We start from the raw sequence: 23,135 nt of genomic DNA on the forward strand, positions 1-23,135 counted from the left end.
AATTAAGTGACAGTGAGTTTTTAAAGTTTTGTTTTGTTTTTAAGGACATGGGCGAAGTGGATAGATTGCTAACTTTGGAATCAGGAGGACATGAGTTTGAATCCAGTTTCAGATACTTGACACATAAAAGTTGTGTGACCTTGGGCAAGTCACTTACCCCTGATTGCCTCACATCTAGGCACCTCTCCAGTCATCCTGATTCATATCTGGTCACTGCACCCAGATGACTCTAGAGGAGAAAATGAGGCTGGTAACTTAAAACAGTACCCCCCTCACTCAAGTTCAGTAAGTGTGCTTGTCATGACATCATCTCCCCTGATGTCATGGTCTTCTTCAAGAATGAAAGACAAACATCATTCAAAGGACAAACATCTAGGATGTGTAGATGAGAGAGCAGATAACTCAGAGATCAAAGTTGAGATAAGGAGCCATATGTTGATGAGGGACAGTAGTTTAAAGACTTAAATCTTTTAGGTTAGGGCAAGATGTATTGTTTTGTTAGTAGGGACTTTTCTTGAGCCTAGGGGCAGAGATTTGCTAGCCAGGGTACTTAGCCAGGTACTTTACTAGAAGTACATTGACCTCATTTCAATAATTTGAACAATGTTAAATATAAGGTACATGGTCAGTGCAAAGGAAACAAATTCATTAAAAAACATATTTTTCTGCTCACTATTTCTCTACTAAAAAGGGAGGAAGACCTAGATTCAAGTTACATTTCTGTTCCATGTTATCTGTTTATTAGCTGCTATAAAAGTCACATAACCTCTCAATGCTCTAAGAAATTCTTCAAGATTATAAATTATAGAATAGTTGTTAAGCTTCATTGTTAAAAGGAATCTACAATTTGGAGAGTTCCTGTGATTAATCTATTCTTTCAGGTCTCCTATTCTTCATCTAGATTCTTAGGATCTTTGAAAGCATGGATTGTGTCTTTATCCTTCTGTTCCTCACATCTTCTAGCCAAATTATTTCTAAGGACTATTAATAATAATTTTCATTCCCTGTTGATAAATGGTCTAAAGATATGAATAGGCAGTATTTTAATGAAGAAATCAAAATTATATAGTGATTTCAATGAAAAATGTTTAAAATCAATATTGAGAAAAATACAAATTAAATCAACTTTGAGGTATCATTTTATTAGAATCAAATTAGTTAAAGAATAATGTCCTTTGATTGGGGAATGGTTAAACAAGTCATGGGATATGATTGTGATGGAATAATATAAAGGAGGATGAGATAGTTGATTTTGGAAAAATACAAAATGACTTTGACTTATGAAAGAAAATAGTACCCACCTCATAAATAGAAGCAGAAATTGTATGGATTTCTAAATAAGTACAAGGTTATATGTAGGTGTGTGTGTGTGTGTGTGTGTGTGTGTGTGTGTGTGTGTGTATAGTATGTAATATATAAAATGCTTGTTCATTGATTTGATTGTTCAAGAAAATATTTAAAAACAAATGAGATGACTACAAGCATCTTGCCTAATTTGGATGAATTAATCAGTTTTCTTCTCACATAGGAACTATCTTTCCATCTGTAATTTAATAATATTATGATAGTTGCCTCAGTCTTAGAAAGCAACCCAAGAAGTCTGACCAGGATCACTTAGTTGGCAAGTATCAGTGTCTGTATTTCAAGCTGGGGATTCCAAACTTCAAAGTCAGCACTCTATGCACTTAACATGGTGCCTCTGGTTTATGTAGTATTAAAAATCTCTATTCAAATGTTGACAATTACTCTTTTTTATTGGGAATTTTATTTTTCCCCTCACAAACAAATGACTTCTAAAACTAAGGAGATAACCTTATAATCATACTTTTTAAAAATTCTATAAAAACATATTTTTCCCTGTACTAGGTTATGCTTAATGTGTCATAAATAACATCAATGTTTCACAAACTTTATGGCACCAAGTGAGAAGTATATGAAAATGCAATTTAAACACCTAATTTTATAACTTGCTACTCACTGTGACAGCTAAAATACAATAAGCAGTTACATCCCAGACGCATTTGAACAATGGAAATCAGGTGACTGCACGATCCTTATGAACCAGGGTATGACTATTCTCAAGAATAAATTTTTTATTGAAAACAATACAACCTGGGGCCGCTAGGTGGCGCAGTGGATAGAACACCGGCCCTGGAGTCAGGAGTACCTGAGTTGAAATCTGCCTTCAAACACTTAACAACTACCTAGCTGTGTGGCTTTGGGCAAGTCACATAACTCCATTGCATTGCAAAAAAAAAAAAAAAAAAAAAAAAAACCTAAAAAAATAAATAAAAGAAAACAATATAACGACTGGAAATGGGGTGAAGATCTGAGAAGGCTCCTTCTATTATCCATTGAATGGAAGTATGGAAGTTTGCACAGTGAGTCCTAACATTGTCTTTTCCTTGTGTTACTATGTATTGAACTTAGCACTCACACCTATTTTTGTGAATTTTAAAGGGAATCATTTCTCATCAAATTTTATCTCCCTACTCCTAACTTGGCTATATTTACCAGATCCAATCAATATATCTTCCTCCTTCTGATTCTTTACCTTGAAGCTTCAGACCTAGTTCAGTATAACAACTTCAATTGAATATCTATCATTCCCAAGGTAGTGATTTCTTCACCCCTGAAATCTTCCAGTGTTCTTAAGATAATATCCTTCACTACTGAAATAGGAAAAAGAATAGCAATAATCACCATTCCACAGTATGGAACCACTAAATACTTCATTTGTATTTTCTTATAATTGCCTCATAAATTCACACCCAAAAATATAATCTATCCTATAGAAGAATGAAATATTATTTTCATAGGCAGATGAAACTAATAAACTATATAGGATATATATATATATATATATATATATATATATATACATATGATTGATCTATGGAATTCTTTCAACTATATTTTTCATCTGTTTTAACTCTCCCCTATAAGGTCTTTATAATTGTTATAGTATTGTATGCATAGCAATTCAGTTATTAGAACAGATACTGCTTGCAAATTATATATCTAACCCTAAAATCTGAAACTTAAAGCACATTATTAGAAGTGCAAAGTGGTTGATTGAGATTTTATCTGAAAGTATGATGGAAAGAAATAGAGGGGGAAAGTAGTCAGTCTGAGATCAAGCAACTCAATCCTTTGGTCCCATTCTATTCTTTATCATAGATGTGCAGTCTAAGATTATAGGGACATTCAGGCTTTATTTAACATTTACAAAGTCCTTATAAAAGACACAGGTGGAGTTAATTGTGTTGGTGACAATAACAATTTTTAAAATACCTACAGTATCAGAGACATTTTATTAGCCACTAAGAATTTTTTTTTTAGGTTTTTGCAAGGCAAATGGGGTTAAGTGGCTTGCCCAAGGCCACACAGCTAGGTAGTTATTAAGTGTCTGAGACCAGATTTGAACCCAGGTACTCCTGACTCCAGGGCTGCCACCTAGCTGCCCCTACCCACTAAGAATTTTTAAAAAAGAATGAAGATTTCCTTCTATAAAAGGAGATGACTAGCAAGTGATTATTTTTTGAATACATGTTACAGAAATAATAATCATTACAGAAGAAGGAAAAACTAGTAGCATAGGAGAATCAGATAAAAGGCTCCCATGAAAGTGGAGAATGATGTTTGAGTTGAGCTTTGAAGGACAGTGGATTGTAAGTGGGGAGAACAAGAAGATAATACTTTCCAGGCACAAGACAGAAAGAACAGTTATGAGAAATGGTAGATCATATATTTTAGAACAGTAAGTAAACTAATTTTATTCAACTATAACAAGATATAATTAGATTAAAACAAAATTTCACATGTGTATGTATATAAATAGATTGATAGAAAGATACATATTTACAAACACAAAATACATACATATAATGTATGTTAGTGTGAGTGTCTTTCTGTGTGTGTGTGTGTCTTTCTGTGTTTGTGTGTGTGTATGTGTGTGTGAGTTTAGAGAGAAAGGAAGATATTTGTCAAATATTTGTCAACATCTTAGATAGTGTTCAAAATAGCAATTCCCCTATAGGCTATAAAGTTCTTTAGGTGCTCTTATTTACAGACAACCTTATCCTAATCATGCAAAAGAGATGGAGAATTATTGAAGATTGTAGTACTAAAAAAAGCACCCTAAGTACATGGGTTAATGATCATACCTGTAGGAGTTTCTCTTGCAAGATGAAGAGCTCCTTCTTCCTCAAATTTTGAATCAAATGAGGGAAAAATGACTAATGGCAGAAGTGTTTTGAAACATGGAATAGTAGAGAATAAAGAGTTTATAATGAATAGCAGAGATTTTCTCAGAAAGGTAAAAGGCAAGATCATTGAGTCAGGGGAAAATAATATAACATCAATTTAAATAATTCATAAACCAGGTATGCCAACACTGGGAAAGGGATAATAATATTGTTTACACCAGGCAAAGGTATCTCCCACAGAAAGTGAATGCCAGAGACAGAAATAATAGAATATTTTTGATCAACTTAATAAGTAATCAAGTTATCAAAGGTAGAAACATGGGTCACAATAGTGAATCATAGTGCTTACCTTCGACACAATCATATTACCACTAATACTATCCCTTTCTTTTAACTTCCTCCCCTTTGTAAGTTCCCAACTATACCTGTACAGTCTCCTATCATTGTGTAAAGACAGATATAAACTAACCACTTCCAGAGTACACAAAATAAATAGCAACCTCTGCTCCAGAATACTCAACTTGTGATACTCAGATCATGTCATGACTGTGGCAAGTGCTCATAGGAACACTCTCTTTGTTCAGGATCAGTGAGAAAAGAGTAACACTTTCCCATACACACTACAACTTTTCATTTTGGGTGGAACAGGATGAGTAGCCAAGAATGGAATGAGATCTGTATCTCAGATCTCATTATATTTTCTTTTTCAAAAACTCATACCACAACATCAGGATCATATCCTTCATCCTACATAGTCAGTTCTCAAAATCTTGTCATTTCTTCCTCCTCCACATCTCTTACATGTATATTTCTCTTTCTATTCAAATATCCACTTTCTTAGTTCAAACTTTTATCACTTCTTGCCTGGAATATTGCCATAATCTCTTAACTGGTTTTCTTGCCTTCACACAGCTGCCAAAGTGATTATAGTTCTAACTACATCATTCATCTACTCAATAAGCTCCAATGTCTCCCTATTGACGCTAAAATCAAACATAATTTTATCTTTATCACATCCTTTTAAATTTTATGTTTGTGTCAGTTTATAACTATAATAATTATTAGTACGGTAATGTATGTGTACTCCTGCCTGGGTCATTCTGTAATACTAGGCTTAGCAGACCCATGTGATTAGTTTTCACTCCCCACCTTACTTAATTTTAGTTGGAAGACTATACAAATCTGTTTTTACTGACTTTTTTCCCAAGTGTATTCTATCTGTGGCCAAGAACCAATCAGTTTTTCATATTTTATATTTCTCCCATAGGCCTGATCATTTCTATCATCAATCCTTTCCCAAAGTGTAGCTCTCATTATCAAATCTTCTTCCTCCAACTCATCCTTCATGACAAATTCAGATTAATCTCCCTTTTGCAAAATATTCCTTACACTTCTTTAATCTTCATTATGTTAAACCCTGTTTAAAATATATTCAGTGGCTCCCTACTGTCTAACAAATAAAGTGAAAGATCATTTGCTTAAAATTCAAGTCCTTTGATATTCTGAACTGTATTTCTAACCTTTCATACAATTTTGCCAGTAATATGATCTAAGCTCTAGGTGTATTAGATTACTTTCTGTACTCAAACATCCTTTGAACTTTCCTTCATCTGTATGTTAGCAAATGCTATTACCTAGACCAGTCATGTTCTCCCTTTCCCCTCTTTGTATGTTAAATATCTATCCATCCATTAAAGCCCAATTCAAATGTTATTTTGACAATAAATACTTTCCTGATCCTCTCTATTTGAAATTGTCTTTTTTCTCTTAGATATAGTACTTTGTATATCTCTAATTTAGTCTTCATAACTCATTAACACTATCTCCTTATTAGATTATAATTCCTATGACTGAAAGAATGAATGAAAGGCCTCTTTAAAAGTATTTGCTATGCTAAGTGATATACTAAGTACTAAGGACATATATCAAAGTGAGAAAAACCTTGTCCTCAAGGAACTTATATGTTAATATAATACAATACATATTAGGGAATAATGTTCAAAAAAGGGTTACAATCTTGGGTAGGTCACAGAGATTATAAAGGAATATTGAAATACCTTATTAGAAGCAACCTAATGATTTAATTAGCAATTCACAATATGAAGACAGATGATACATGATGCATCATTGATGTAAAGAAGATAATCAGAGTAGAATGCTGTAAGAATGGACCTTCTAGGATACCTGCTTATCCAACATTGTCCTCATAGCCAACATTGTCCTCATAGACCCTCCAATGAAGATATCACCAATCCAAATAACAAAGCTACATGGAATGAATTCCAAAAACTACTGGATAAAGTCTACCAAAGGAATAATTTCTAAAGGTTAAGTGATGTGAAAGATGTAATAACAAGTCAGAACATGAGTTTGCAGAGGAAATTCAGAGTCATTAACTGACTTCTGTTGTTTTCTATTCTGTTTCCTTGAGTATATGTCAGTGATCAGAAACACTGAGAAATAAATATTTTCAACTGGTATATGAGTTTATAAGTTTGAAAGTTCTGGATGTTGACTCAGAGGCAGTTTATAAAAACAAGTTTCTTGGAGGAAAAGATGGCTACTGCCATTAAAGGTACATCAAAAGTAAGCTCAAATCTGAAGTAAATGTGAACTATCACTTCAAACATTACAGAAAGTTACTTTTACCTTTAATAGAGTATAAGCTTGTTAGATTACTGTTTTATATTTTTCTTAATTTGTTCAGGTATACTTTTGAGTCTTTCTTCTGTTGAGTATTTTCTGTGGTGAAGAAAATAAATATCTGAAACTCATACTGAACATTGAGTATTTTTCTAGAAAGAATATTGTCCATCCCTTTTTGAAAGACCTACGATGTGAATTTGGGAGTTTTATTTTAGTGATTTTCCTGGAGTTTAACTTAGGTAAATGAAAAGCATCAGCTCATAAGAGAGAAATTCTAACACTTCCCTCCCTGGGTGGAGAAAAAGCATCACCCACTCCCTATCTCTGTGGGAAAAGGAAGAGATTAGAAGGGCAAGTAAAGCATGTAAATGATGCTTTCTAATTGCAATGTTGTGCTAACCATTTTATAAATAGTTGATCCTCACAACAATCATATGAGGCAACTGTTATTATTTTATTCATTTTACAGGCCTTTCTGACTGTAGTTCCAGCTCTTTAACCAGTGCCCCAATTAGTTACCACTGAGGGGCCATTTATCTGAAGCTCATATTAGAGTTCCCTCACTGTCTTGCACAATAAATATTTATTGAATTGAAATTGATCTAAATTAAAACAGTAGTTATTAATGAAATGAGATAAATCTTTTCAATGATTATTTATTTAAACCTGAGAGTTTAACATGTAAGTAGAAAGTAAAATCTGGTGGTGCTTTGTAAATGAATTTATATAAAATAGTGACAAATTAGGCTATTTTGAATCCTTCAAATTATTTTATATATTTCTATTTAATCAACCTACATGTTCCTCATTACTATATTATTAATGCAGTCATTGCTACTTTTAAACATACCTGCTTCATATCAAGCAATCATTCTTTTTTTTTCTTTTGATACTTTATATTTTCATCAATTTGGACATTTATACCCATTTCAACCCTATTTTGGAATAGGGTGTAAGATTTGGATCCAAGCATATTTTCTGCCATACTATTTTCCAATTATCCCAGAATACTTTTATTAGTAAGTACTTATTCTGGAAGATAGTGTCTATGTTTTATCAAATAGTAGATTACTAGTGGCACTTACTACTGTTTCTTTTGTGTGTACTCTAATCCACTGGTCCATTAGTCTTTTTTATGTTTTTTAAATTAATTTATTTATTTTTGGCCATATGCATATACATATTTCCAAATTACAGAGTTTCCCTCCACCCTCCCTTCCCACCCCCCCTCCCCTCAGTTGGAAACAGTCAGGTTAGTATTTTACATACATGTTTGGTTGAACATATTTACAAATTGGTAGATTTTTGGCATAAGGAATTAGGATTAAGGGAAATAGATGCATAAGAGATAATTTTTATAAAGTGTTCAGATTTGATAGGTGGTTTTTGCATGGTTACTTTGTTTTGTTTTGTTTTTCTTCCTCTGGTTGGGGATAATATAGTCCATAATCTGTCAAATTTGGTTGTCCTAGCTCTCTGGACTACCAAAATGTGTTGCTTCCTTCTTTCATCTCATAATGTAGATGTGTAAATTGTTCTATCAGCTCTATTCCATTTGCTCAGCATCAGATCCCATAAGTCATAACATGCTTCTCTAGAATCTGACAACTTATGGTTTCTTATAGAACAATAATATTCCATAGTATTCATGTACCATAACTTGTTTAGTCAGACCATAATTGATGGGCATCCCCTCAATTTACAAATATTTGCCACTACAAAAAGGGTTGCTATGAATATTTGGGAACATGTAGGACTTTTTACATTTCTCATATTTTCTTCATGATATAGTACTAGAATTGGAATTGCTGGGTCAAAGGGTATGAACAGTTGTATTGCTCTTTTGGCATAATTCCATATTGTTCTCCATAAAGGTTGGATCCATTCACAACTCCACAAGAATCATTCTTACCTAAGTTTCTCCAGCCTTCTTCCTTGAAATCCTATATATCCAATAGGGAGTTTTCTCCCACCAACTAAAAATAAATAAATAAATGCATGAATGAATGAATAAAAGGAGATATTTCTTCCTTTATCTCAGACTCTAATCATTCTGTCATGACTTCATTCTTCATTTGGAATCTCTAAGAATATTTTTGACCCAAAGAAAATAATTTATTTAAGAAAGTTTAATACTTCTACAGATATGTCTATGCCCTTTTCCCATATCCCACTTTTAATATGGTTTCAATACAATCCACCTGGTGCAAGCATAGTTACTTCATCCATTTACTTGTAAAAGGAAATCTGTAAGGATTCTGGGAAGATGGTGGAGTAGCTTAGAAAATTCCAATTTCCTTATTTCTTCCACAAATAACTCAAAAAAGCAACTCAGGTGAGCAGCAAAAATAAGCAGAACAGTTTTTTTCCCTGGGACAACAGGAGGAGAACCATAATTAAAATAGCACAAGAACTAGTACTAGCTATATTAAAAGACTGCAGATCTCGGTACACTATATAACAAAAGAACTGTAGCTGTGAACAAAGATAACATACCCAGCAAAGTATTCATAATCCTGAATTCAGTAAATTGTTCAACTATTGGCATTTTGTAGCTAAAAAGACATGAAAATCATAGAAATTTGACATACAAGATTCAAGAGAAATATAAGGTAAACAACAAAGACCAATTACAAAGGATTGTTTACTGCTTATATGTGAAAATGCAAACCCTAGGTCCAAGATTGTTATTAGTAATTGGTTCAAAGGAAAGATTGGTTCCAAATATTCATAGCAGGCCTTTTTTTCTAGTGGCAAAGAACTAGAAATTGAGGGACACCCATCAATTGGGGAATGGCTGAACAAGTTATGGTATATAGTGGTATGAAGTATTATTGTTCTATAAGAAACCATAAATGGTCAGACTCTAGAGAAGCATGGAATGAGCTGCAGGATCTGGTGTTGAGTGAAGATAGCAGAGCCAAGAGAACATTGTACACATTAACAACACTATGAGATGAACAACCTTGATGGATGTAGCTCCTCTCAGCAGTTCAAAGCTTTAGGACTACCCTTTGAGACCAGTTATAAACAATGCTATTCACATCCAGAGGAAGAGGAACAAAACAAAACAAAATGAACAAAGAAATGAAAAACTACAGAATCTGAATGAACACTATGTTTGCTTGTTTAAAATTACTCTTATGATTATCTTTCCTATCTCATGGTTTTCTTTCTTTTTCCTTAGTCCTAATTCTTCATAAAGAAAGTGACTAATCTGTAAACATGTTAAAAACAAATGAATATATATACAATGTTCACCAGACTGCTTGCCATTGATGAGAGGGGACTGGAATAGGACAGTGGAAGGAAATTATATAAGTTATAAATATGCATATACATGTGGATCAATGTCTAAAAACTTTCATAATATGCAATTTGAAAAATAAAATATCAATTAGGGAAAAAATCAGAGGAGAGATTGGAGTACAGCAGAATAGGATGGAATTCTAAAAAGCAAAATGGTAGAGGAAATTATTTTCTTAAAAAAGGGTTGTCATGTAAATGAAGTATGAAAGGAAGACATGAAGCTAAGGAATTTGACAGGTAAAAAGAGAGGTTAATTCTGGAAACCTCTCATTGGAAATGGATTAAAGAGGGAACAACATTATACACACACACACACACACACACACACACACACACACACACATATACATATGTGTGTGTATATATATATATATATATATATATATATATATATATAGATGTAAAAACTTTTAAATTAAAAAAAAGATGATGGGATAGTAAGTGTACTGAGTTAGAGGATGGGGAAATGGGATAAGAAGGTTTATATAGAAGGGGAGGTGGGTATATAAGAGTATATCAGGTAGAGATCCTTGGAAGGGTGGTAGGGTAAGGAATAAGAGGACAAGGTAGTGAATAGAAGTAAAGCAGAGGAGTGAGAAGAGGGGTTTTTTTTGTTCCAGGAAATGTTATAAAAATGAGAGAAAATCACAAACAAAATAAATATCAGATTATAAATTATTATGCAAAAAGCATAAATGGTAATAATTATTTATAGATATCTATGAATATGTGTATAAACATTTATATATCAATGTATATATATATATATATATATATATATATATATATTCTGTGTAAATGCAGGTGAATATATGTGGGTATGTGTGAATATGCCTATATATATGCATATGCATATATGTATAAATAGATCCATGCTTAATTATAGGATTCATGGGGGGAAGGGGAAAATAAAATAAACAGTGCTCAGCAGAGAATAAAAGAAAAACCTATAAGAAAGCAAAGAAAAGGTGGATAATTTTGAACACAAGTGTAGTATTTATTATTCTTTCTTGAAATAGAATTTTTTTGCTTTATGTTTTGAATTCTCATATATTTTGCTGCACAAATAATTTTAATTTTCTCATTTTATATTTAAAAAATAAAAGATTTGGAGTAAAGTAAATAAAAATGCCAACCATTTTAGAAAATTTGAAATTATGTATGTAAGAAAAGTCACTAACCGTTGATATGCTTTAATTCAGCAACTTATCACTGTAAATAGAAAGAAATAAAAGCCTAATATTATATTGTGTTACTTTTTGTCCTGGAATACAAGAATGTTTTGAAACAAATGTGTGCCCAACAAGAAAAAAATTATTGTATATATAAATGGTGGTACATAACAACAACAGAATACTGTTGCACTGGTTGTACAAATGACAGAGAAGAAGAATTCAGAGAAACATGCAAAGATGACTTTAAAAACGTATAGAAAAAATATCTAATATACAACCAACCTCCAATTATTGAACTAACAATTCTGGTTCCAGGGAACACATGATGTGAAACTTGCCCCTTCTCAGCAAGGAGAAGAATATACATATATGATCAGAAGTTTTTTTTGTTTTTTTTGCAGGGATGCATTACACACTCCCCCCCTTAGTTATCTAGGGTGTAGGTATATCAATAATTCACGGTGTTATTATAAAAAGAAAATGTATAAATATAACTTTAAAATAAAAGGACAAACCTACCAAAAGTAAATTTGTTAAATTATTTTTCTCTACTGTCTCATTTGTGATTCATATAGGCACAGCAGCATTGGTTAGTTTGTTCAATACATTTATAAAGAGGGAATAAAATACTCAACTTAGTTTGCAGAGAAGATATGTCCATTTGTATGAAAGATGTGGAATAAGAAAAAGTTAAGACAAGAAGGAAGGTAATTGGAATGAAGTCTATTACTTAACTGAATGGGACCAAAATAGATTTAGAGGAGTAAATTCTCAGAAGACAAGAAGTCTAGGATCAAACAAATGAATGGGACTAGAAGCAAAGAGAAATAATATGAAATGAATTGTTCACTGATAGGGCTTAGGGAGCAGAGCTCTTTCCTCAGTTATACCTTCCCAGTGCAGATTGCTCCTTCCTCTTGTCCTAAAAAATTTGAGGCACTGAGCCAATTCTTAAAAAAATCATAAAATGCTTTTTTACCCTTATTCCTAATAGTCTTACATGAAAAATTTGAATCTAAAGAATGTTTCAATTTGTTTTTATTTAGTAATATAGATATGGATACTAATTACAGAGATAAGACAATGCCATTTAAGAACCAATAGAAAGTTGTCTTGAGGATCTTTTTATTAATATAGTGTGAACAATGATTTTATTTGCCTCTGAATGTCTTATCATTGAAGATTGTCTTTTAAAAAATGAATTATTGTTTGAAAGCCTTCATTATCTATATTTGTGATGACAAATTTATAAAAAAGAGGAACTTGAGAATGAAAATATATAACAGTAGCAATTTGAACAGTTGCATGAACCTTACGAATTATTAACCCATATTGTATAAAGATTATTCAACATTGGTAGACTCTAATATAGAGATAAAATTTAGCTGCCTCACTTGAGATTCATAAGACTTAATTAACTGTTGTTTAGAAAACTTGCAAAACTCCTTTGTTGAAAGGTATTCCAGAAGTGCAAAATATTGTTATCATTCTGACAGGATAAAACTTAAAGGTGCAAAAATGCTCATAGTTGATATTGTTCATGGTCATTCAAGCAGGAGGTAAAGAAATAAATGAAATGAAGTGAAACAAAACTAAAACTAAGCTGCTTTCGAATATATTCCCTCAAGGAGAAATCTGTAAAATTGTCTTCTTAGAGAATATTAGTCTTTGACTTAGATAAAAACTGGACACAGGAAAGAATAAAACCAAAAACTTAGATTATCATTGATAAGGGTCTTTTTTGGATAGATATAGTCTTCACTATCAATTTCTTCAGAGCTCCATTTTTTTAAGTTCAATACTGCTTATGAAATCTTAGCTTGCCAGAAAGGATCTACAAGTATAACCAATGTCAAGAAACCAATATTCTCTGGGCTCTCATAAGCCAGGTTTGAAACTTGCAACTGAATTCAAGGGGGCAATTTTGATTCAGAGAACTGTCCTCATTTAGAAAAGCATTAAAAAAGTCCTAGTATATTCATGGTATAATTTGTGTCTAGGTTTCACCAAATATAATTAAAAGGGATTGTTGACTCTCTTTCCCCCCCCAAAAAAAAATGCTGATTACATTAGAGTGGTAAAGTGGATAGAGGATTGGACCTGGACTCAAGAAGACCTGTGTTCAAATACAGTCTCAAACTCGCTAGTTGAGTGTCCCTACAAAATACAATAACAACTGTCTTCCTCAGTTTATTCATTTGCAATATGGGATAATAATCATAACACCTGTCTCCCAGGGTTGTTTTTAGGGTTAAAAGATATAACATTTATGAAACCCTTTACCAGTTTCTTAAAGTGCTATACCAATACTAGTTATCATTTTTATTATTAAATACACAATAGTATTGATTTAGCTCCAAGGAAAATGCCAAAGTTTCTGACAGTCACAGAAGTTCACAAATGGATGACAGAGACAGATAATCAACTGAATTTATGAATGCCAATAGCATAACACTCTGACATTCAGATTAAATTTCCCACATTCACAGGATCATACGCTGCCCATCCTGGACTCATTGCCCCTAGCTTGTGGTTTGAATTCTCCTTATAAGGTTCAGAAAATATTGGGGAGGAGGGTAAGGGCTGCTGTAAAACCTATATCCTGTCTCAGACACTTAATAATTACCTAGCTGTGTGGCCTTGGGCAAGCCACTTTACCTTATTTGCCTTGCAAAAACCTAACAAAATAAACACACACACACACACACACACACACACACACACACACACAGACACACACACACACACGCTATATCCTTCTTATTGATTATGCAATGACTTAGTAATTCAATTATCCAACTAGCATGCTACATAGGAAGTATATAGATTTTCTTCTATAACCTAGGAGCACAATGCATTAAGAAATTATCTTCATGATGGGCAGCTAGGTGGCACAGTGGAGAGAGCACCAACTCTGGAATCAGGAAGATCTGAGTTCAAATTTGACCCCAGACACTTATTACCTATGTAACCTTGAGCAAGTCACTTAACCATATTGCCTTGCAAAACCAAGAGGAAAATAAAAAGAAATTATCTTCAATCTGGGAAATTAAATTTATGAAGTCTTGAAATTGACAATAATAGCAATTGATTTTAACCGCATTGTGTTAGTCAATTTTTTTTTCTTTTCTGACTAGAAGACAATATATTGTCTAAAGGATTTAAAATTCTCTTTCTAGCTTAGAAATTAGGGTTTGTGATTACTTAGCCTATTAATTAATTAATTATCCATTAATTAGCCTATTAGGCTGAGTGATTAAACACATCTATCTTTGCTATGTGTTTCTTCAAGAGATACCATCATTTTCTTCAAGAGATAGCATCATTGGGGCGGCTAGGTGGTGCAGTGGATAGAACAACAGCCCTGAAGTCAGGAGTACTTGAGTTCAAATCCAACATCAAATACTTAATAATTACCTAGCTGTGCGGCCTTGGGCAAGCCACTTAACTCTATTTGCTGAGAGAGAGAGAGAGAGAGAGAGAGAGAGAGAGAGAGAGAGAGAGAGAGAGAGAGAATCATTGCTACCATATATTGAAATCGGAAAATTCACTCTCAGAACCTTCTCTCTTTGTTTTCCTAGGCAAGTGGACCAAGGGAAAGATAAAGAATCTACTGATAGGAAGTCCTCTGGTTGAAAAGTAGATGGATTATCAAAAATATGTATAAAGTGAAATGATTTACTCAAAATTGGACATAAGTGAACTGAAACTATTCTCTAAAAAGTTATTCTTAATAGAGAAATGCAAAGGTTTATTTCATTGACTTCATTCTGCATATTTTAGTATATTTTCTCATTGTTATCCTCTTTAATGAAATTATTGATTGTTTCAATGATATAATCTTTGACCCATCTATTCTTTAGGATTAGATTATTTAGTTATCAATTAATTTTTAATCTCTACTTCATGACCACTTGTTGAATAGAATTTTTATTCCATTGTGATCTTAAAAGGATGAATTTAATTTTTCTTCTTTTCTACATTTATTGTGAAACTTTATCCCACATTCAATTTTGTGGGAAAAAACTGTACAACTGAGGCCAAAAAAGGTATACTCCTTCTATTCCCTTTCTGTTTTCTCCAAAAGTCTTTCACATCTAATTTTTCTAAGATACTTTTTATCTTTTAACTTCTTTCTTGTTTATTTAAAGGTTGTATTAATCTAGTTTTGAAAGGAGAAAGTTGTCACCCATTAATATTGTCTTTTCCCCCCCCATGTAATTCATTTAACTTTTCTTTAGGAGTTTGATTACTCTGCCAATTGGAATGTGTGTGTGTGTGTGTGTGTGTGTATTTAATATTAATATTACTTCATTATTTGTTGTGCCTTTTAACAAGCTGTAGTTTCCCTGAAAAAGACTTATTTCAAGATTCTTATCTTTCTGTAACATTTGGCACTATCAATTAGATTCTTCTCCTTGATTCCTCATTCTTCTTGCTCTCCTTATAACTGTCTTTCTACTCTAGGGTCTCCTTTATTAGATCTTCATATAAGTAAAATCTGTTAAGTGTGGATGTTCTTGAAATCTCTGGCTTGACTTTTCTACTTTTTTTCCTTATTTCATGTGGAGATCCCATAGGCTCCAAGAGATTAAATTAAATTATCTCTGCACATAATTCTTAGATTTATCTATCCAATTCTAACCTCCCCCTTGTTCTCTTCCCTCCTATTTCCAACTGCCTATAGTTCATCTTAAATGATCATAAATATCTTATAATCAATGTATCTAAAATGAACTTTTTCTTCCTACTGTCTTTGTTACTCTTAAAGAGTAACACTATCTCAGTCACCTAACCTGTCAATTCTGCACTCAACTCTTACTCAACTGCTCACCACTTCTCAACCTTCATAACCAACATCTGGCCAAGTCTTACTGATTCTACCTTCATATCTTTCCATTTCTCCTTTGGCACTGCTACTCTTTAGTTCATGACCTCATAACCTCATTCCTATTCTGTTGTAAGAGCCTTTTGGTTTGTGTCCCTGTCTCAAATCTTTCTCCAATCCAGTCTGTCTGAAATTCAGTTACCAAAGTGATTTCCTAAAGTGTGGATCTGCCATTTTGCTACTCTATTTAGTAAATCCTCAAAAAATTAGATGTATATTTAAAAAACATCTATTTGGGTTTTAAAACCCTTCGTAATCTGGCCTTTTCTTGTCTTCTCAGTCTTCTTATAACTTTTTATCTCTACACATTCTGCAATCCAGTGGAATATGACACACCAACTCTTGACTCTGTGCATTTCACTGTCTGCCCCTAACCTGGAATTCTTTTTTTTCTCATTTGTCTACTAGTTTTTTTTTCCTTCCTTTAAGTTTCAACAAAAATTATACCTTCTTAAAAAAATAAAATATTTCATTAACCCTCATAATGCTGGTACTTTTCCTCTATTGATCATCTCCAATTTATATGGCTTTTATCTTGTTTGCAAATTGTCTCCTCCATTGTAAGTTATTTGAGATTGTTTTTCTTGAGAGTCAGGTCAATCTTTGCCTTTCTTTATAATCTTATTTGTTAAAACAATGTCTGGCCCAAAGCACATCCTTAACAAATGTTTGTTTTTTTTTTACTTGATATCACTTGGTTTTCTGAGCCATGTTCAAACTGAAGATGTATTCCCAAAAGAGAGAAAATAATGAGAATTAGCTGAGATTTTGTTTTGGAAAGATATAACTAATATATGAACCTTAAAACAGTATATAACTGGCACATAGTAGTACTTGATATAAGCTAATTTATTGGAAACATTTTGGACAAAACAAATGGCATAAAATTCAGTTAAAGCTTTATGACATTTTATCAAATTAAGCTCTTCCGCCCAGAAGACCTATGTCTAAGACAATTTTTCACTTAAATAGCATCACATGTATATTTATATGCCTGTGAAATTAATTATATGCAATATATATAAATATCTACACACATATTATATATATATATATTTGGTAAATTTATGTAAATCTTAGTCATAAAATAATGAAGAATCACCATTATTTTTCTCAGTAAGACTCCTTCAACTAATAGAACTCTATTGGTTAATGAATAAAATTGATAATCAAGATCTTAGACAGGTTCCCTAAAAGTACTTCACATCTAGGAAACATTACACATAATAACCTGGGGAAAGTGTATTAAAGAAAACAAAAAGTAAAGAACCAAATGTAAAATGCAACAATATATACATTTTTAAAACTTTTCTCTTCATTAAAAACACACATCATCTCCAAGAATTTTAAATAGTATGGCTCACAAATGAGATAAAATGCACTTATATTCATGGAATTCATTAAAAAATGTTCAGAAGGAAGTCAAAGGGAATTCAGTAAACACTAGGGAAATATGCAGTGGAAAAAATCTAGCCCATTAAGATTAAGAAAGATCTATCAGTTCTATGAGTATACATGAATGCATGTTTAATACCCCAAATAACAAGCATGTATAGTGCTTATATAGCGATTGTCGGCTTAAGAGTTCTTTATAAACATGCATCTAATTAATAAGGACAGAAACAATCCTGCTGTGTTTCTCAAGACACTTAAATAGCATTTCAAATGTTTGAAGCCTGATTAAGCCAAAAAATGTGCTTGTACTTCCCTTTATATGTTTTTTCACTGCAATTTTTAGAAAAATTTATTATAGAAGAATTTCATTGGAATGGTTTTGACTTAATTCCTGTGAAATTTCCTAATTGTATTCCTTTTTCCTAATTATCAGTTTCTATACCATCTAGATCACTTTGTTCTTTGCCTAAAATCCTACTTTACCAAATATTGCCAATTTTTCCCAAAATTTGTCACACCCATCCATTGCTCTCCATTCAAACTTCAAAATTTTAGTCCTGGTCCTCAATGAAAACTATGCTTCTTTTAACACAGAAGTTCTCATTAAAAGTTTTGTATATCTATATCTATATCATCTATATCTATATCTATATCTATATCCATATCCATATCCATATCCATATCCATATCCATATCCATATCCATATCCATATCCATATCCATATCTATATCTACATCTATATCTATATCTATATCTATATCTACATCTATATCTATATCTATATCTATATCTATATCTATATCTATATCTATATCTATATCTATATCTATATCTATATCTATATCTATATCTATATCTATATCTATATCTATCTATCTATCTGTACTTGTACCTGTACCTGTATCTGTATCTGTATATTTACCTGTATCTTTATCTGTATCTGTATCTATATCTGTATCTGTATCTGTATCTGTATCTGTATCTATACCTATACCTATATCTATACTTATATCTATCTCTATCTCTAGATCTAGATCTAGATACCTAAGATCTATGAAATCACAATATCTTTTTCACACAATTATTTTCTTTCAGTGCCCCCCATAGTGTAGCCACTTAGTTGATTTTTTTAACTCATGAAAATGATTTTAATATTAATTTAATTAAATGAAACATTCAACCTGGTTTGTATTAAGTTAGTAATTCTATGAATAATAGTCCATAAGTTGAAATTTTTTTTATCATCCTTGATCTTTTTGCCTTTATAATTAGCAATGGAAATCCCTTATCTCTTCCCTGCATTTTGTTCTGATGTAAACAATTGCATTCTCAAGAGGAATTTGTTAGTGCTAACAACAATAAATGCTCTTCCTTGGGAACTCACTGTGAGCTCCCAAGGAAGAGCATTTATTATTCTTATCTATTGACATGTTGGGTTGGGGAAGCAAGTGTCCTTGAAAGAATATGTGAATTGTCCCAGGAAAGAGATCACCAAATTAAAACTCCAAGGATCAAGAATAGCAAGGGAACTGATGAAAAAAACTGTAAAGGAAGGTGTCTTAGCTCTGCCAGATCTAAAAGTATACTATGAAGAAGTTGTCATCAAAATTACTTGGGGCTAGTTAAGAAATAGAATAATGGAACATGGATTAGGATAGGTTAAAAAATAGCAGTAAATGGGGGCAGCTAGACTAGGTGCAGTGGACAGAGCGCCAACCCTGGAGTCAGGAGTACCTGAGTTCAAATCCAGCCTCAGTCACTTAATAATTATCTAGGTGTGTTGCTTTAGGCAAGCCACTTAACCCTGCAAAAAAATCCTAGAAATAGCAATAAATGAGTACAGCAATCTACTATTTGACAGAACCAAAGATATCAGCTTCTAGGATAAGAACTCACTATTTGACAAAAATTGTTGGGGAAACTGGAAAATATATGGCAAAAACTAGGCATAGACCCACTTTTCACACCTATTCCAAAATAAGGTCAAAATGTGTATAGGATTTAGATAAAAAGGGTGATACCACAGATAATATAACAAGAAATATTGTATCAGATCTATGGAAAAGGGATAAATGACTAAAAAAGAATTAGGGTGCCTTATAAACTGCTGAATGAATGATTTTGATGATATTCAATTAAAAGGTTTTTGCACTAATAAAATCAATACTGCCAAAATTAGAAGGAAAGGAGAAAACTGGGAAACAATCTTCACAACTAGGAGTTATGATAAAGGTGTCATTTCTAAAATAGATAGAGAATTGCATCAAATTTACAAGTCATTCCCCAACTGATAAATGGTCAAAAGATAAGAATAGATAGTTTTCAAATGAAGAAATTAAAGCTATATATAATCATATGGGGAAAATGTTCAAAATCACTATTGATTAGAGACATGTGAATTGAAATAACAATGAGTTATCACCTCATACCTACTAGACTAGCTAACATGATAAAAAAGGGAAAATGATTAGTAATAAAGATATGTGGGAGAATTGGGACACTGATGCATTGCTGGTGGAGTTGTGAACAGATCCAACCATTCTGTAAAGCAATATGGAAATATGGCCAAAGAATAATAAAACTGCTCATACCCTTTGACCCAGCAATTCTAATTCTAGGTTTATAGCTAGAAGAAATCATAAATAATGAGAAAAAGTATTTCATATTCCAAAATATTCATAGAAGCTCTTTTTGTAGTAGCAAAGAATTGGAAACTGAAGAGAAACCCATCAATTGGGGAATGGCTACAAGTTATTGTACATAAATACTATGGAATATCATTATTCTATAAGAAACCATAAATGGTCAGACTCTAGGGATGCTTTACAGATCTGATGCTGAGTGAAAGGAGCACAACCAAGAAAACAATGTAGACATTAACAACCACATTGTCCAATGATCAACCTTGATGGAAGCAGCTCCTCTCAGCAATTAAGGGAGCTTAGACAATCATATTAGACTGGTTATGGGCAAGATTATACCCATCCAGAGAAAGAAAAGCAAAACAAAAAAAAAGGAGAAAAAGAAAAACTAAGCCTTCAGCATCTGATGGACACTTTATAAAAATTATCTCTCATGTATCTCTCCCCGTTAATCTTAATTCCTCATATCGAAATTGAATAATATGTAAATACACATGTACAATACTAACCTGACTGTTCACTGCTGAGGGAATAGGGTGGGAAGGGAGGGCAGAAGAAAAATTTTGTAACTTTCAAATATGCATGTTTATATGGCTGAAAATAAAGAAATGAATGAATGAATGAATAAGTAAACCTATAAATAAATAAATGAACTCCAAGGATTATTGTAACCAAATTTCAGGATTCTCATTTAAATGACAAAATACTGCAAGCAGCTAAAAAGAAGAAATTTAAACATGAAAGAACCACAGTATGCCTTACACAGAACTTATCAGTTTCAACATTAAAAGATTAAAGAACCTAGAATATGATATTCCAGAACGCAAAGGGTTACAACCAAGAATCAATAACTCTGCAAAATTCAGCATATTCTTTCAAGGGAATGATGGACTTCCAATGAAATAGAAGATATTCAAACTTAACTGATTAAAAGACCATAACTGAATAGAAAATTTGATCCTCAAATAAAAGACTCAAGAAATGAATAACAACAGGGAACGGGGAAATGTTAATTAACAATAGAGAGCTATATTTCTCTTAGGGCAGTTAAAAGAAACATATACAACAAGAGACTGAAATGTGTTCAAACTCACCTGTTAAAAGTTATACTTCTATTGGGACAGTTAGGAGAACTGCTCTTGAAAAGAATCTGTAAGTCTAAATTGATTATGTAAGTAAGAATACTTATGACACCTGAGAATTGTACTTTTATCATGACAGTTGAAAAGAGTTTACCTTGACAGAGGCTGAAGATATAGGACAGATATAAAACACTTTAAACATGAGAAAGAGGATTAAGCTTGGAGAGGAAGACTTAGAGGATAAATAACAACACATGATGAGTCACAAAGGTCCAAGTATGGTAAGGGGAAAGAATGAAGGGTATCAAAATTTAGCATATCTTACTCTCAAATTTGATCCAAAGAGGGAATAATACACATTTCCAAATAGGTTAAGAAATTCATCTTACCCTAGAGGGAAGTAGATGGGAAAGGGGAAGAGGCAAGCACATGAATTTGATAAGAGGGAAGAGATAATTAAAAGTAAAAGGAAAGTTAAAGCTATAGTGTTTAAAAAAGTAAAGTTAAAGGGAAATGGGAGAAGAAAAGGGAAGAATGCTGGTAAAATGGAGGGCAGATTGAGAAATGTAGTTAGAAGCAAAACATTGGTGAGTAGAGATAAGGGGAATAGAGAATGAAAAGAGCAAAGAAGGGGAAGATGGAGGGAAATACAGAATTGGTAATTTGAATTGTGAAAGTGAATGGGATGAAATCTCCCATAAAACAGAGCGGATTAAAAAACAGAATTCCATAATATGTTTTTACAAGAAACACATTTGAAGAAGAGAGATACTAACAGGGTAAAGATAAAAGGTTGGAATATAATATAGTGTGCTTTAGCTGAAGTTAAAAAAAGAAAGCAGAGGATTGCCAAACATTTAAGGAACAAATTATTTCTATTCTACATAAGTCATTTTAAAACCAGGAAGAACCAAAACAGACAAAGAAACTTATAGACCAATCTCCCTAATGAACATTGAAGCCACAATATTAAATAAAATTATAGGACAGAGATTACAGCAAGTTTTTATTAGGATAGCACACTATGATCAGGTAAGATTTATACCAGATAGACAGGATTGGTTCAATATTAGGAAAACACTCAATATAATTGAACATATCAATAGCAAAACCAACAGAAATCATATGATTACCTCAATAAATGCTGAAAAAGTCTTTGATAATATACACCATTCATTCCTATTAAAACACTAGAAAGAGTACGAATAAATGGAGTTTTCCTTAAAATACTAAGTAGTATCTATTTAAAACCATCAGCACATATTATATGTAATAGGAATAAATTAGTAGCATTTCCAATAAGATCAGGGGTGAAACAAGTTTGCCCATTATAATTATTAGTATTCAATATAACAATAGAAAGGCTAGCTTTAACAATAAGAGAAGAAAAAGAAATTGAAGGAATCAGAATTGTCAAAGAGGAAGCAAAGCTTTCACTCTTTGAAGATGATATGATAACCCAAGATAATCATCTAAAAATTCTGGAAATAATTAACAAATTCAGCAAAGAAGCTGCATATAAAATAAACCCACATAAATTATCAATATTTCTATAAATGAACAACAAAGCTCAAGAGAAAGACACGGAAAAAGAAATTACATTTAAAGTACTGTAGACAACATTAAATACTTGGGAATCTACTTCCCAAGGCAAATCCAGAAACTATATGAATACAATTACAAAGCACTTCTCACTCAAATAAAATCAGATCTAAGCAACTGGAAAAATGACAATTGCTCATGATTAAGTTGTGCCAATATAATAAAAAGGGCAATTCTAGCCAAATTA

Source organism: Macrotis lagotis, chromosome 4 (genome assembly GCF_037893015.1).
Source record: "Macrotis lagotis isolate mMagLag1 chromosome 4, bilby.v1.9.chrom.fasta, whole genome shotgun sequence".
NCBI lineage: Eukaryota > Metazoa > Chordata > Mammalia > Peramelemorphia > Peramelidae > Macrotis > Macrotis lagotis.